The following is a 10,599-nucleotide window of genomic DNA, read 5'->3' as shown; positions in this document are numbered from 1 at the left end:
TCTCTTAGTGACATGCTCTGGTGCATGGCGGTCGGCATGCTTCCCCCTCAAAGCCGTCTCCTCCAAAAACATGCCAAGGCCACCAAGAAATCTCCTAGTAAACATGCTCTCTCAGATCAGGAGATATTCTAAGGCCTCCTTGAGAAACAGAGCCTCTATCAGCCCCTAAAACATTGGCCAGTAAGGTATGGTCATATATTTTATATAAAAAAGGGGGAGAGGTCAGGGGCTAGAAGGAAGTTCTCCTTCAAAGAATAGCCTGACACTGACAAGAAGCAGCCCCCTGGGAGATATCCTGCCTGGGAGACATCCCGCAGCCATCTATCTCCCTGAGACATCCTGCGGCCATCTGTCTTCCTGAAACATCCTGAGGTTATCTCACTTTCTGAAGACATCCAGCAACTGCCGATAAGAGAGCTTTCCCATCTGCAGCATATGAATTCGAATGTGAGAACAATAAAAGTTTGCAGTATGATCAGAACTCCTATCTTGCTGTCATCTCTCGTGTCTCTTGTCCCTTGATTCCTCCCCAACTAGGTTTGTTACCCACGTTGATGTGTCTGGCCAACCGGGACAACTGACACTAACCCATACCCTACTAGACTCTGACTACTAATCCTAATATGATGGACCCAAACAGAATAGAAATACAAGCAGTTCGGAGGAGGCATGGTGTATAGTTGGACTTGCCTTTTGCATGATTTAGGGTAGGTGTAATAAATCTAGTTAATTTTTAATTGAAATAGTTCTCCATGTGTTTTTAAAGTTAACAAACTTGTGAATTTCTGTCTCCATTTCTCTGTAGCCTATTCAGCACATGTATTTTTATCTGCACATATCGAATCCTACTTGGAATCACACGTACATTCTTGTGAGCAGGCTGACTTGGCAGATACAAATTGTGAGAAGAGATCACTCTTCATAAACGCTGTTGGAACTGAAAATTCAACCTTGGGTGAGCTGCCTAGTAGATCAACATTATACATAAATCCATGTTCAGTAAAATAAATATTTTTGCATATATGGATGATATATATTTCATGATGAATTTCGTTTGGCATATATATTGCTACATTTTTGTCTGTGTGTGTGTTTTGTGTGTGTATATATATATATATATATATATATATATATATATATATATATATACATTCTCCAGATTTTTCAAAATATGAAATATATGTGTCTTATATACACTCCCTAAATTCATTCATGTTCATGTATGTGAATTTATAATCAACTTTTCACAAGATTATTCTCAGAAATATACATCCACCTGAAATACTTATTTGTTTCCTAGTACTGAAAAGTAACTTAAGTGAATGGTGCATACAATCCTAATGTTTCTACAGTGACTGACACAGTTTAATATCAATGCAAGTAGATTTCTATTGGACATGATGTGTATTTTGAAGTTCATTTTATTCAACACTGGTATATTAAATTTTCTTCAGTTTATTCACATCATGGGATATATATTTCATCCACAAGTTCACAAATTTATGGCCATTTGATTCACTTTCAATCATTTCCGGCTTCAGAACACATGTATTCCTCTTGGTTTCCTGAATGGTCTTTTCATGACAGGTCTTTCCAAACACATTCATTTCGATTTCCATAATCATTTTGAAGCAAAACTCACACATTGTTCATGATATACCATAACTCTAATATTACCATTACATGTGTAACTGGTTGGAATGAATGATTGTATATCAATATAAGATTCCCTGTATATTTTCTGATATCAATTCAATCCATTATTTAAAGTTTGAACCACTTATATTATTTATTCACAGTATGGCGTATTCATGCATTATCTCTATATTTATAGACACAGGGTACATCTATTTGCATCCCCAATACTAATTTATTCATCTTCAAAATGTAGCTCCCAGAAATGTTGGAAGAAATACTCATGTCACCTGTTCTACATATACATTTTATCACAGTAATATTCTGGACACAAAAAGAAAATGTCACACTTATGATTGTACCAAAGCCTAAATTGAAGTGAGCATGCATTACTAAAAAATCCATGTCCAGGTTGCCTAATGCTCTCAAATGTCAATCCTATTGGTGACTACATATTTGTTTCTTCCTAAGATTATATATTCAAACTCAACCATGTTGAAAATGTCTAATCCTATCACTCACTTTATACTTTGCCTGATTTCCTACTATCTCTATTGATATCTGCTTCCCTACATAGTATCGCTGATCATTATTGTGACTGACTCTTCACATGTGCTGACATTTACTTTCACTCTCTACCCGAAAGCCTATAGCTAAAGAACTTTTGTTCCCACTCCTATACTCACTCTTCTTACTAAACCTACGGACTTATGTCCTAATCCTACTGACTATCCATTTTTGACTGGATGTTCTCTTCGACATTCAATTATCCATGGTACAAGGTCCTATGCCATTGTATATTGATTCATCTGAGACAACTGTGCAGAATATAATCCAAAGTGAAGTAACCCACTCAAGGGCCTAATGCCTTTCTGGGCTTCAAATCTTACCTAGATTTCTGTTTTCAAACTTATATTTCACCTGTATATTCTTGTAAATATTGCAGGTTTCCAATACCATTAATCAACTCGCAGAATGAATCCTAACCCAAATAGAACCTGTTATTAACCCTAACCATACACTGTTCCTTCAATCTCACTTTACAGAAGAGCAGGTACAGAGTTCATCTTACAATACAGGAATGTAGGGGATCTTTCACCTGCTGAGAACCTCAAAGGTCCATGCAGAAATGATCCCTGGATAAGATGTAGGCAGCTATTGAGGAACTAAGAGAGCAAAAGTCATCTTCCATGGCAAAAACCCTGGTCAGATTGAAGGGATGTGTCTGAATCAGCCTCTCTATTCTTAATGTAAAGATGGACCAAACCAGGCCTGTGTGGAGAGCTGTTCCTGGGTGCCTATGGTTGATATACCATTCTAACTTGTGACAGTGTCACAGGAAGTAGGGGCAGTCTCCATCTCATGGGACTCTTGGAAGCAACTGTTAGGACAAAGTGGTTGTCACGGCAGTGACCTCATTCAGTTGCTGAAGGAATTGACCTACTTAACTTCCTTGATGATGGAACTCTCTGAACATGGTATCCAGGAAGCCAAGCACCCAGAGCCAGTCCCAGTCCCAGTCCCAGTCCCAGTGGACTCAATTGTTTGGATTTACCAAGGACAGGGTAAGCCTTTCTTGGTACCTACTGATGTGAGGATGGCAAAATGACAGGAGAGCTATGAAGAGGGTCCTTTCCTGGGAAAGCAGGTAGTTGCTCACCACTGGCTCCTGGCAACTTCACAGAGTTGGAAAAGGAGACAAGATCTGAGACTGTACAGGCCATTTCGGGGGAACATAGTATGGCTCACCAGTCAGAAGACACTCCATATAGTCACAGACCTAATTGGGGGAAGGAGGTACCTTTTTGAGTGTGGGTGTGAGTATGTGGTTTTGTCACATTTTCTGAGAATAGGTAGAAAAGTCGGTTTGTTTGGTTTGGGGTGGACTGTTTCTTCTTTGTCGTTTGACAAGGTGAGTGTTTCTATGTCTGTGTATTTTACTGTGTCAGTGGTTGTAGACAATAGTAAAGAGAATGCATCAATGGATGTTTTGTGTCTAGTAGAAAGCTCCCAGCATTCATCCTGCCCAATTTAAGAATAGAGAGTGGCTAGCCTTATTGATGTGCAACAGCTATTATCTTCCAAAGTTCCAGTTTTCTTCCTGAATTCTGTCATCTCTCCAGAATAGGCTCATGGTTTTGTGTCCAAGATATGTACCACCTCCAAGCTCTGTGAAATGGTCATGTACTGAATAGCTGAAGGGAATGAGAGCATCTCAGAAAACTCAGATATCCATGTGAATAGGAAAGTCTCAGTGGAGAAACCCTGCTTTGGGCCTTTTGCTTACCTATTTTTCTGTTGCCCTGAATATCAGGAAGGTCTTTGCCTCAGGTCACACTTTGTGAAGCCTGAAGAAAATAGTTTTCAAATGGAAATGAATGGGCATCACCTGTGGCTCTTTGCTTAATTGCTTTGGAAATGGATGTGTCTGAATCAGCATCTTGGCCCTGTGTGAGGTTGTGGCTTAGATTCTCAACACCAGATGGATCTAAAGAAAGATGCCATGTGTACATCCAAAACCAAAATGGCAAAAAAATCAGTTATTGTGGATGAAGCTTCTTGCCTATCTCTCTTAGTTTCCGGACATCCATCAAGTGAAAATAGGGATCCCTTGGGTCAAATTAGTACTTCAAAGCCCTGCAGTGGTGCTTGGGTTTCCTCATGACTCCAAATCACATGAAGAATCTATACCTGACTATCAGTAGGCCTCAAATTGGAGAAGCAGAGCAGTATTAAGAGCAGGCCTATTTGATCACTCCTGGTTCACAGGAAAGGTGTCCCGGCCACAATGACTTTAGGCAAATGAGGGGAAAAGGAGATTATTTTGGACCCTGTTTTTAGATGTGCCCCTCATGGAAACCTCCAGCCAGAGGTTATGATGAGTGTCTATATGGAAGAATATGAGGGCTATGTGGAAGAGTTTTGGTTTTAATTGTGGTCATTTGTGTGGCGATTGGAAAAGATGACCTGCTCCACCGGGGTTTAAACTCTGGTGTGATTCCCCTTTGAGACTGCGTTGTGGAACTGACCTCAAAAAATTATTGCCATGATTTGTGTTGCCATTTTTGGAGGCCACGCATGAGAGTCGCCCTTGGAAACTGAGATGTAGACCAAGGGTGGCTTTCCACAGAACACAGGGAATCTCAGCCATGATATCATATGATTTTATTCTGAAAGCCTTGGCATTCATGGTTGAGAGTCAAAACACACAAGGACCTCTCATTGTAGACCTCTATGGGCCTGGCTTCATGTAACCTTTTGCCCACTCTTTGGGAAGCCTTGCCTGTGAGATTTCTCCAGAGTTTTCATTGAAATGATCTTCCTCAACATTTAATGGTTCCTGAATGAATTGAAACCCACAGTGCCTCCGACTTCATCCTTGAAAAGTGCCTAGATAAATGCCATGAAATTTTTGAAATTCCCATGACCAGGTGGCACTGGAAAATCTTGGATGTCCTGTTGTTATTTTGAGTGTACCAGACAGTGCCTTGATTGACTGGGTTTTATGATAATGGTGTAGAACAGAGATGTCAGTAAGTTGGAGCCTCCTGATTAGTGGTCATAGAGCAGTGTTGTGCAGGTGTGTGATAAAACATCTGTGGTGGGGCCATGTGGATCTGCCATTTACTTCCAAATGGGTTGTGACTGACATGGTGCAGCCAGCAGAACCTTGTATGTAAAGGCATCTTGTTATATGGAGAAATTTCAGGGCAACGTTCAGAATCAGGTTGCTATGGTCAAGGGGGCAGGCTCTGTGGGATAGAAGCCTGGTTGGTGCATTCTCCTGCAGACTCTGACCCATGACACGTGACAGAACTCCCTCCAGCACTGGGTCCCAGTTGAACTCCTTGTATTTCGTGAAGCAAATACCAAAATTCCAGTGCAGCAGCAAGAAACACCACTAAAAGTGGAGGATGACCAAATGTCTTCACAGTCCACACGAGGAGACACTTAGTACCCAGTGGCCACAGTTTACCTACAATGAGAGAATTCAGCACTGCTGCCTCATGTTCATTGGAATATAAGAAACCATGTCCTCCAGGTCACATAGATGCAGACCCAGCTTTGATGGTCCCACTAGAAAGGATGCTAAAGCTCCTTAAAACAACATATATTTCAAGTGCCCAATCTCAAGGGAAGTGTCTCAAGAAGTCTTTAGGCCAGCAGAGCTGCAAGTTTTTGGAGTGTTTACCTGTTACATCAGGACACAAGAAAAGACCACTGACTCCAATAGAAATCAAATTAAATTAAACTTATTATTTCCACTGACCATGCTGCCTCTCCCTCCCAAAATGGCGGGAACAAGACAGCAACCCCAGCTTTCCTACAGCACAGCTTTATAGCCCTGAAAGTTACACAAAATGGGGGTTAGAGATAACAGAACTCTGACAAGCATCACACTAATGGTAGTTTACATTTTTTTTTTGCTTTAAAATGGAGCCTCAGAGAGGGTTGCTCTCTGGCCCAGGAAGGCAAATATTTATGATATGTCACTAAAGTTTCAGAAAGGGTTGCTATCAGGCCAGAGAGCAAGACATGGGTCAGTTCAAGTAACTGGCAGGCATTCCAAAAAGGTTCAGAATTTTCAGTAATTTATGGTAAAGCCAAAATTATCTTTTCATGCTTTGTGGCAAGATGGCTCCCAATTTTAATAAAAGATCAGGTTGGGTCTATCATTTTCCCCTTTTCTCTGTGTCCCTTTCAAATCTTTGATAGATTGGGGGAAGAGCACTGAGGAAATTTTAATCCCTCAGGTAAAAGTCTCCAAATTTTTAGAACTCACCCAAAACCAGTCTCCCTGATTTTACCTGACTTAATTAATTACTTGTATTGATAGTCTATTTATATTTGGCTCCATTGTTGTAATAAGAGAGGCGTCACCCATTTTGGATTCTTCTGAGCTGAGAGAGGGTGACGTGAGTAGGCATGGTGTGAGGGACATGAGTTGCCTTTTAGAAGTAGTTGAGGGACATGAGTTGCCTTTTAGAAATCAGTTCGTTTTGAAGTCTGGTTAAGGAAGAACAGGTTGTGAAGTCATCTGGGGATGGGTTATTCTATGAGAGAAACAAAAACCCTGAGTACTGAATAAATGTTGCAGCAGCTGGAACATGTCACTGTATAGAATTTCCCTCACCAGTCTTTAATATTCCCAGTTATCAAGACTGTCAACTTAATATTTAACTTTTAGTATTACAGTTGTCCCTCCCCATAAGATACAGTTTAATAATTTAATGTCATCTGATCTTGCAAAATCCTTTTACCAGTATGACCTCTGTGTCTAATAGAGAAAACTTTAATTCTGATACTCATTGCTGAATAATCGTACTAGCAAACACCAAACTTACCTGTGTAGGTTAGGAATATCTTTAGGCCTTAAACTGAAAATTTCTGCCTCTGGCAGCTCTTCTTGATAGTCTCTTTTTATAAGTATCAGGCATTCCTCTCTGAGAATCCTTCTTTGTAGCCTCCAGTCTTACTTATTTTGGGAGGCTAACATAAAGTGTATACCTTAAAATATTATTATTATTATTATTATTATTATTATTATTATTATTATTATTATTATTACTATTATCATTATTATTATTTAAAATGCCCAGGAATGGCTGTATTTTCGTTTTCATTGTCTTTGCTAAGTGTTTAAGATGAAGCACTCAAACTGACTTTTGTTTCTATCTATTGTTAACAGTCTGCTGAGCTTTCATGGGAGTCATTCCTGGGGAAATTTGAGAGCACTTTCTCAGTTCTTCAAGAGCCATTTGCGCTAGGTGGGTCCAGGTCTTGCTTGTCCATGTGGCTTCCCTGGGAAGCATCAGGGATTTCTCCGTTCTCTGATGACTCTCCTCTTCATAGCAAATGCACTGATTGGCTTTCTATTCTCCAGTGGTCTCATTAATCTCCCTGATGGGGAGTTTATGTGGCCCAGAGTTGCAAAACTCTTTAGTGAAGTCCCCTGTTCCCTGGATTCTGACTGACTCAGAGGGCAAGAGACAAATATTGTTTTTTTGGCTCTTTTCATTTAAATTTAATTTTAAATCCTAATCTTAAACATCCATCAAATAAATTTTAACAGCCTTATATTAAGAGCACTGGGCTTTAATGTCTATAACTTTATAATTATTTATCTTTTTATTAATTGGGATCTGTATTATTCATTCTGTCTTGTAGGTGATAACTTACTCTCTGAAATTAACCCATGTTTTGTTCTTAAAGCAAAACTTCTGTAAAACACTAACAGAGAATCTAGATCACATATAAGGAAATTACAAAATAAAATTTTTTAACAAGAGTAAAAGTACTTAGTTCGTGTAATAGCTACACTGAATTTTTTGGCTGAGTAATATATTATATCCCCTGTTTGAGATCCTAGTTATCTTGACATTTAAAAAAAGAACTTTTAACATAACTTTAAAGAAATGAAATCTGACCTACTGCTTTTGAAGTCATTCTCACATGTAGTAAGATGGGACACACAGCCTTATCTCAGGTAAGGCAGGGCTCTTTATAAATCTTAAGGGTTTTAGTTCTAAAGCTGATCTTTATTTTTTAAATATTATTTTACTAAGTTTACATAAATTGTTTGAGGTCACATGAACATTAGCTAACACCATATAATATCACTTTTAAAACATGAATTAAAAAAATGCTGAAAGTTTTTAACCTTTTCATAGATTAGGCTCGCATTAACATAAAATACATTTAAATTGTTCCCCAATGTAAAAAGTAACATAAAACTTTGCATATCTTATTGATAACAGGTGAATAAATCCCCAATATATTTTTTACCGTACGACTTCAGAACACTAGCTTGATATAATCCTCTTTTAAAATTTTTACCTTACAGACTTGAATACCTGTAAGATATGAGCACATTAGTAGTATCACAGTTACATTGATGTTTCTACATTAACCAAGTTTAGCTTTTAAAGAAATGGCAATACAGTGCTCTAAAATAACAGTTCTAATTTAATCAGTTGTTTAATTTCTATGATTGCTTGCTCTAGAAAAAATAAAACTTAATAAACACAATGCTATGGGTAAACTTATGTTTTAAGAAATTTTTGTCTCTTTAACACATGATTGATTTTTACTATCCTTTACAGACTTTAGTCAAACTTATACAGACGTTAGGAAGTCAATCAGATATCTAAAAAAAGTACTCATGAATGAGTAATCCCATATCAAATTTACTTTACTTATTTATCAAAATATTAGACAAATGTATTGAAGAGTGTAAACCATTTTTATGTTGAAGGAAAAGTCCTAGAATCAAGGCATATTAGACATTTTGTAGATATTAATATTTTATTAGATTTTTGAATACCTAGAAAAACTTGAAAGCTTAAATTTAAAGACATTTATTTTTATCTGTTTATCCAATTTAATTGAACCATTTAAATCACGTGAATTAAAGATCTTTGGATCCACTTTTTAAAATTTGTTTATATGAGCACTTTTTTATGAGTGCTCGTTATATATGTTAATTTGTGTATCATATATATAATATACAGACATATGTATATATAGACATACAACACATAACAAAATTGAGCACACATAATAATAGTAAAGGCCTTTTAGCTTTTCGCAGGTGAAATCTCCATTGCAATGTTTCAAAAATTCCAAAGTTGGTCAAAGATAGTACTGATCAGAAAAACATTAACCTAGGTCTGTATGATCAAAATCATGAGCTCAAAAAAAAATCAAGTATCTAAGGAAAAAAATAAGAGTCCTAGAAAAAATGACTGGCCAGTAATTAATAAATACCATACAATTTACCTTATTTTTTCCTTAGGCCTCAGATCAGTCTCCTACTAATCTTGCAGGCTTCTTTCATTTGCTTTTCAAAATAAATCATAGCTGAGGTCTGGAAGGAGGAAGAAAAAACTGATATTCTGAGCAGACACCTCAGGCCTAAGGCATATTAACCATAATTGTCAGGTTCGGATGTTGAAAATTATGATACAAGTTTAAGATACAATTCACAAAATTTTATATCTTTACATCTTGTTTTGTCAACAGATATCATACTATGATTTACAATCCTTGTCCAGATTAATGCTCTGGGACACAAAGTGATATTTTCCCAGGCCCCCCAATTCAAAATTGGTGAAAAAAAAAAAAAAAGACTGAGTGATTGGGAAGTTACTTGCCAACTTGGAAGTAGAGTTCTTTAGTTTTCCATCCTTAGTATTTAAGTATCACACGTACATTCTTGTGAGTTACATGACTTGGCATATACAAAGTGTGAGAAGACATCACTCTTCCAAAACGGTGTTGGAACTGAAAATTCAACCTATAGGTGAGCTTCCCAGTAGAACAACACTATACATAAACCCATGTTCAGTCAAAAGAATATTTTTGGATTTTTATGATATATATTTCATGATTCATTTTGATCGGCATATATTTTGCTAGTTTTTAATATCTGGTTGTGTGTGTGTGTGTGTGTGTGTGTGTGTGTGTGTGTGTATAATATATAAGGTACATGGCTATTTTAATTTTGAGTTTAACACTAAGGCATTTGAAAGTTCTCATTTCAAACGAGTTACATGTTACTAAAATAATAAATATAAAATATTTCTACATAGCATGCATATACACTAACACAAGGGAATAAATAGCATAAAGTGCTTTGCAATTATTGGGGAGAGCACCAGAAAAATCCCAATTTTCATGCCAATTGCCCCACTATCTGAAAGCTATATATCAATATTCCTGGCTATATTACATTTTATACTTTTTTAGCCTGAAATCTTCTAAAGTTCATATTCATCAATGGTTAAAAAAAGAAAGTAGTATAATTTTTTCTTACTAAACTACTTATATATTATTTGTTTATTCTATCCTTGTAAGATGGAAACAAATGTATTTTCTTCTCAAATATATATATATATATATATATATATATAAAGGAGAAGCTGCTAAAGCAAAAAAAGATCATTATGGGAAAAGATCCATGTA

Source organism: Callospermophilus lateralis, unplaced genomic scaffold (assembly GCF_048772815.1).
Source record: "Callospermophilus lateralis isolate mCalLat2 unplaced genomic scaffold, mCalLat2.hap1 Scaffold_660, whole genome shotgun sequence".
NCBI lineage: Eukaryota > Metazoa > Chordata > Mammalia > Rodentia > Sciuridae > Callospermophilus > Callospermophilus lateralis.
This window is presented reverse-complemented; position numbering follows the sequence as displayed.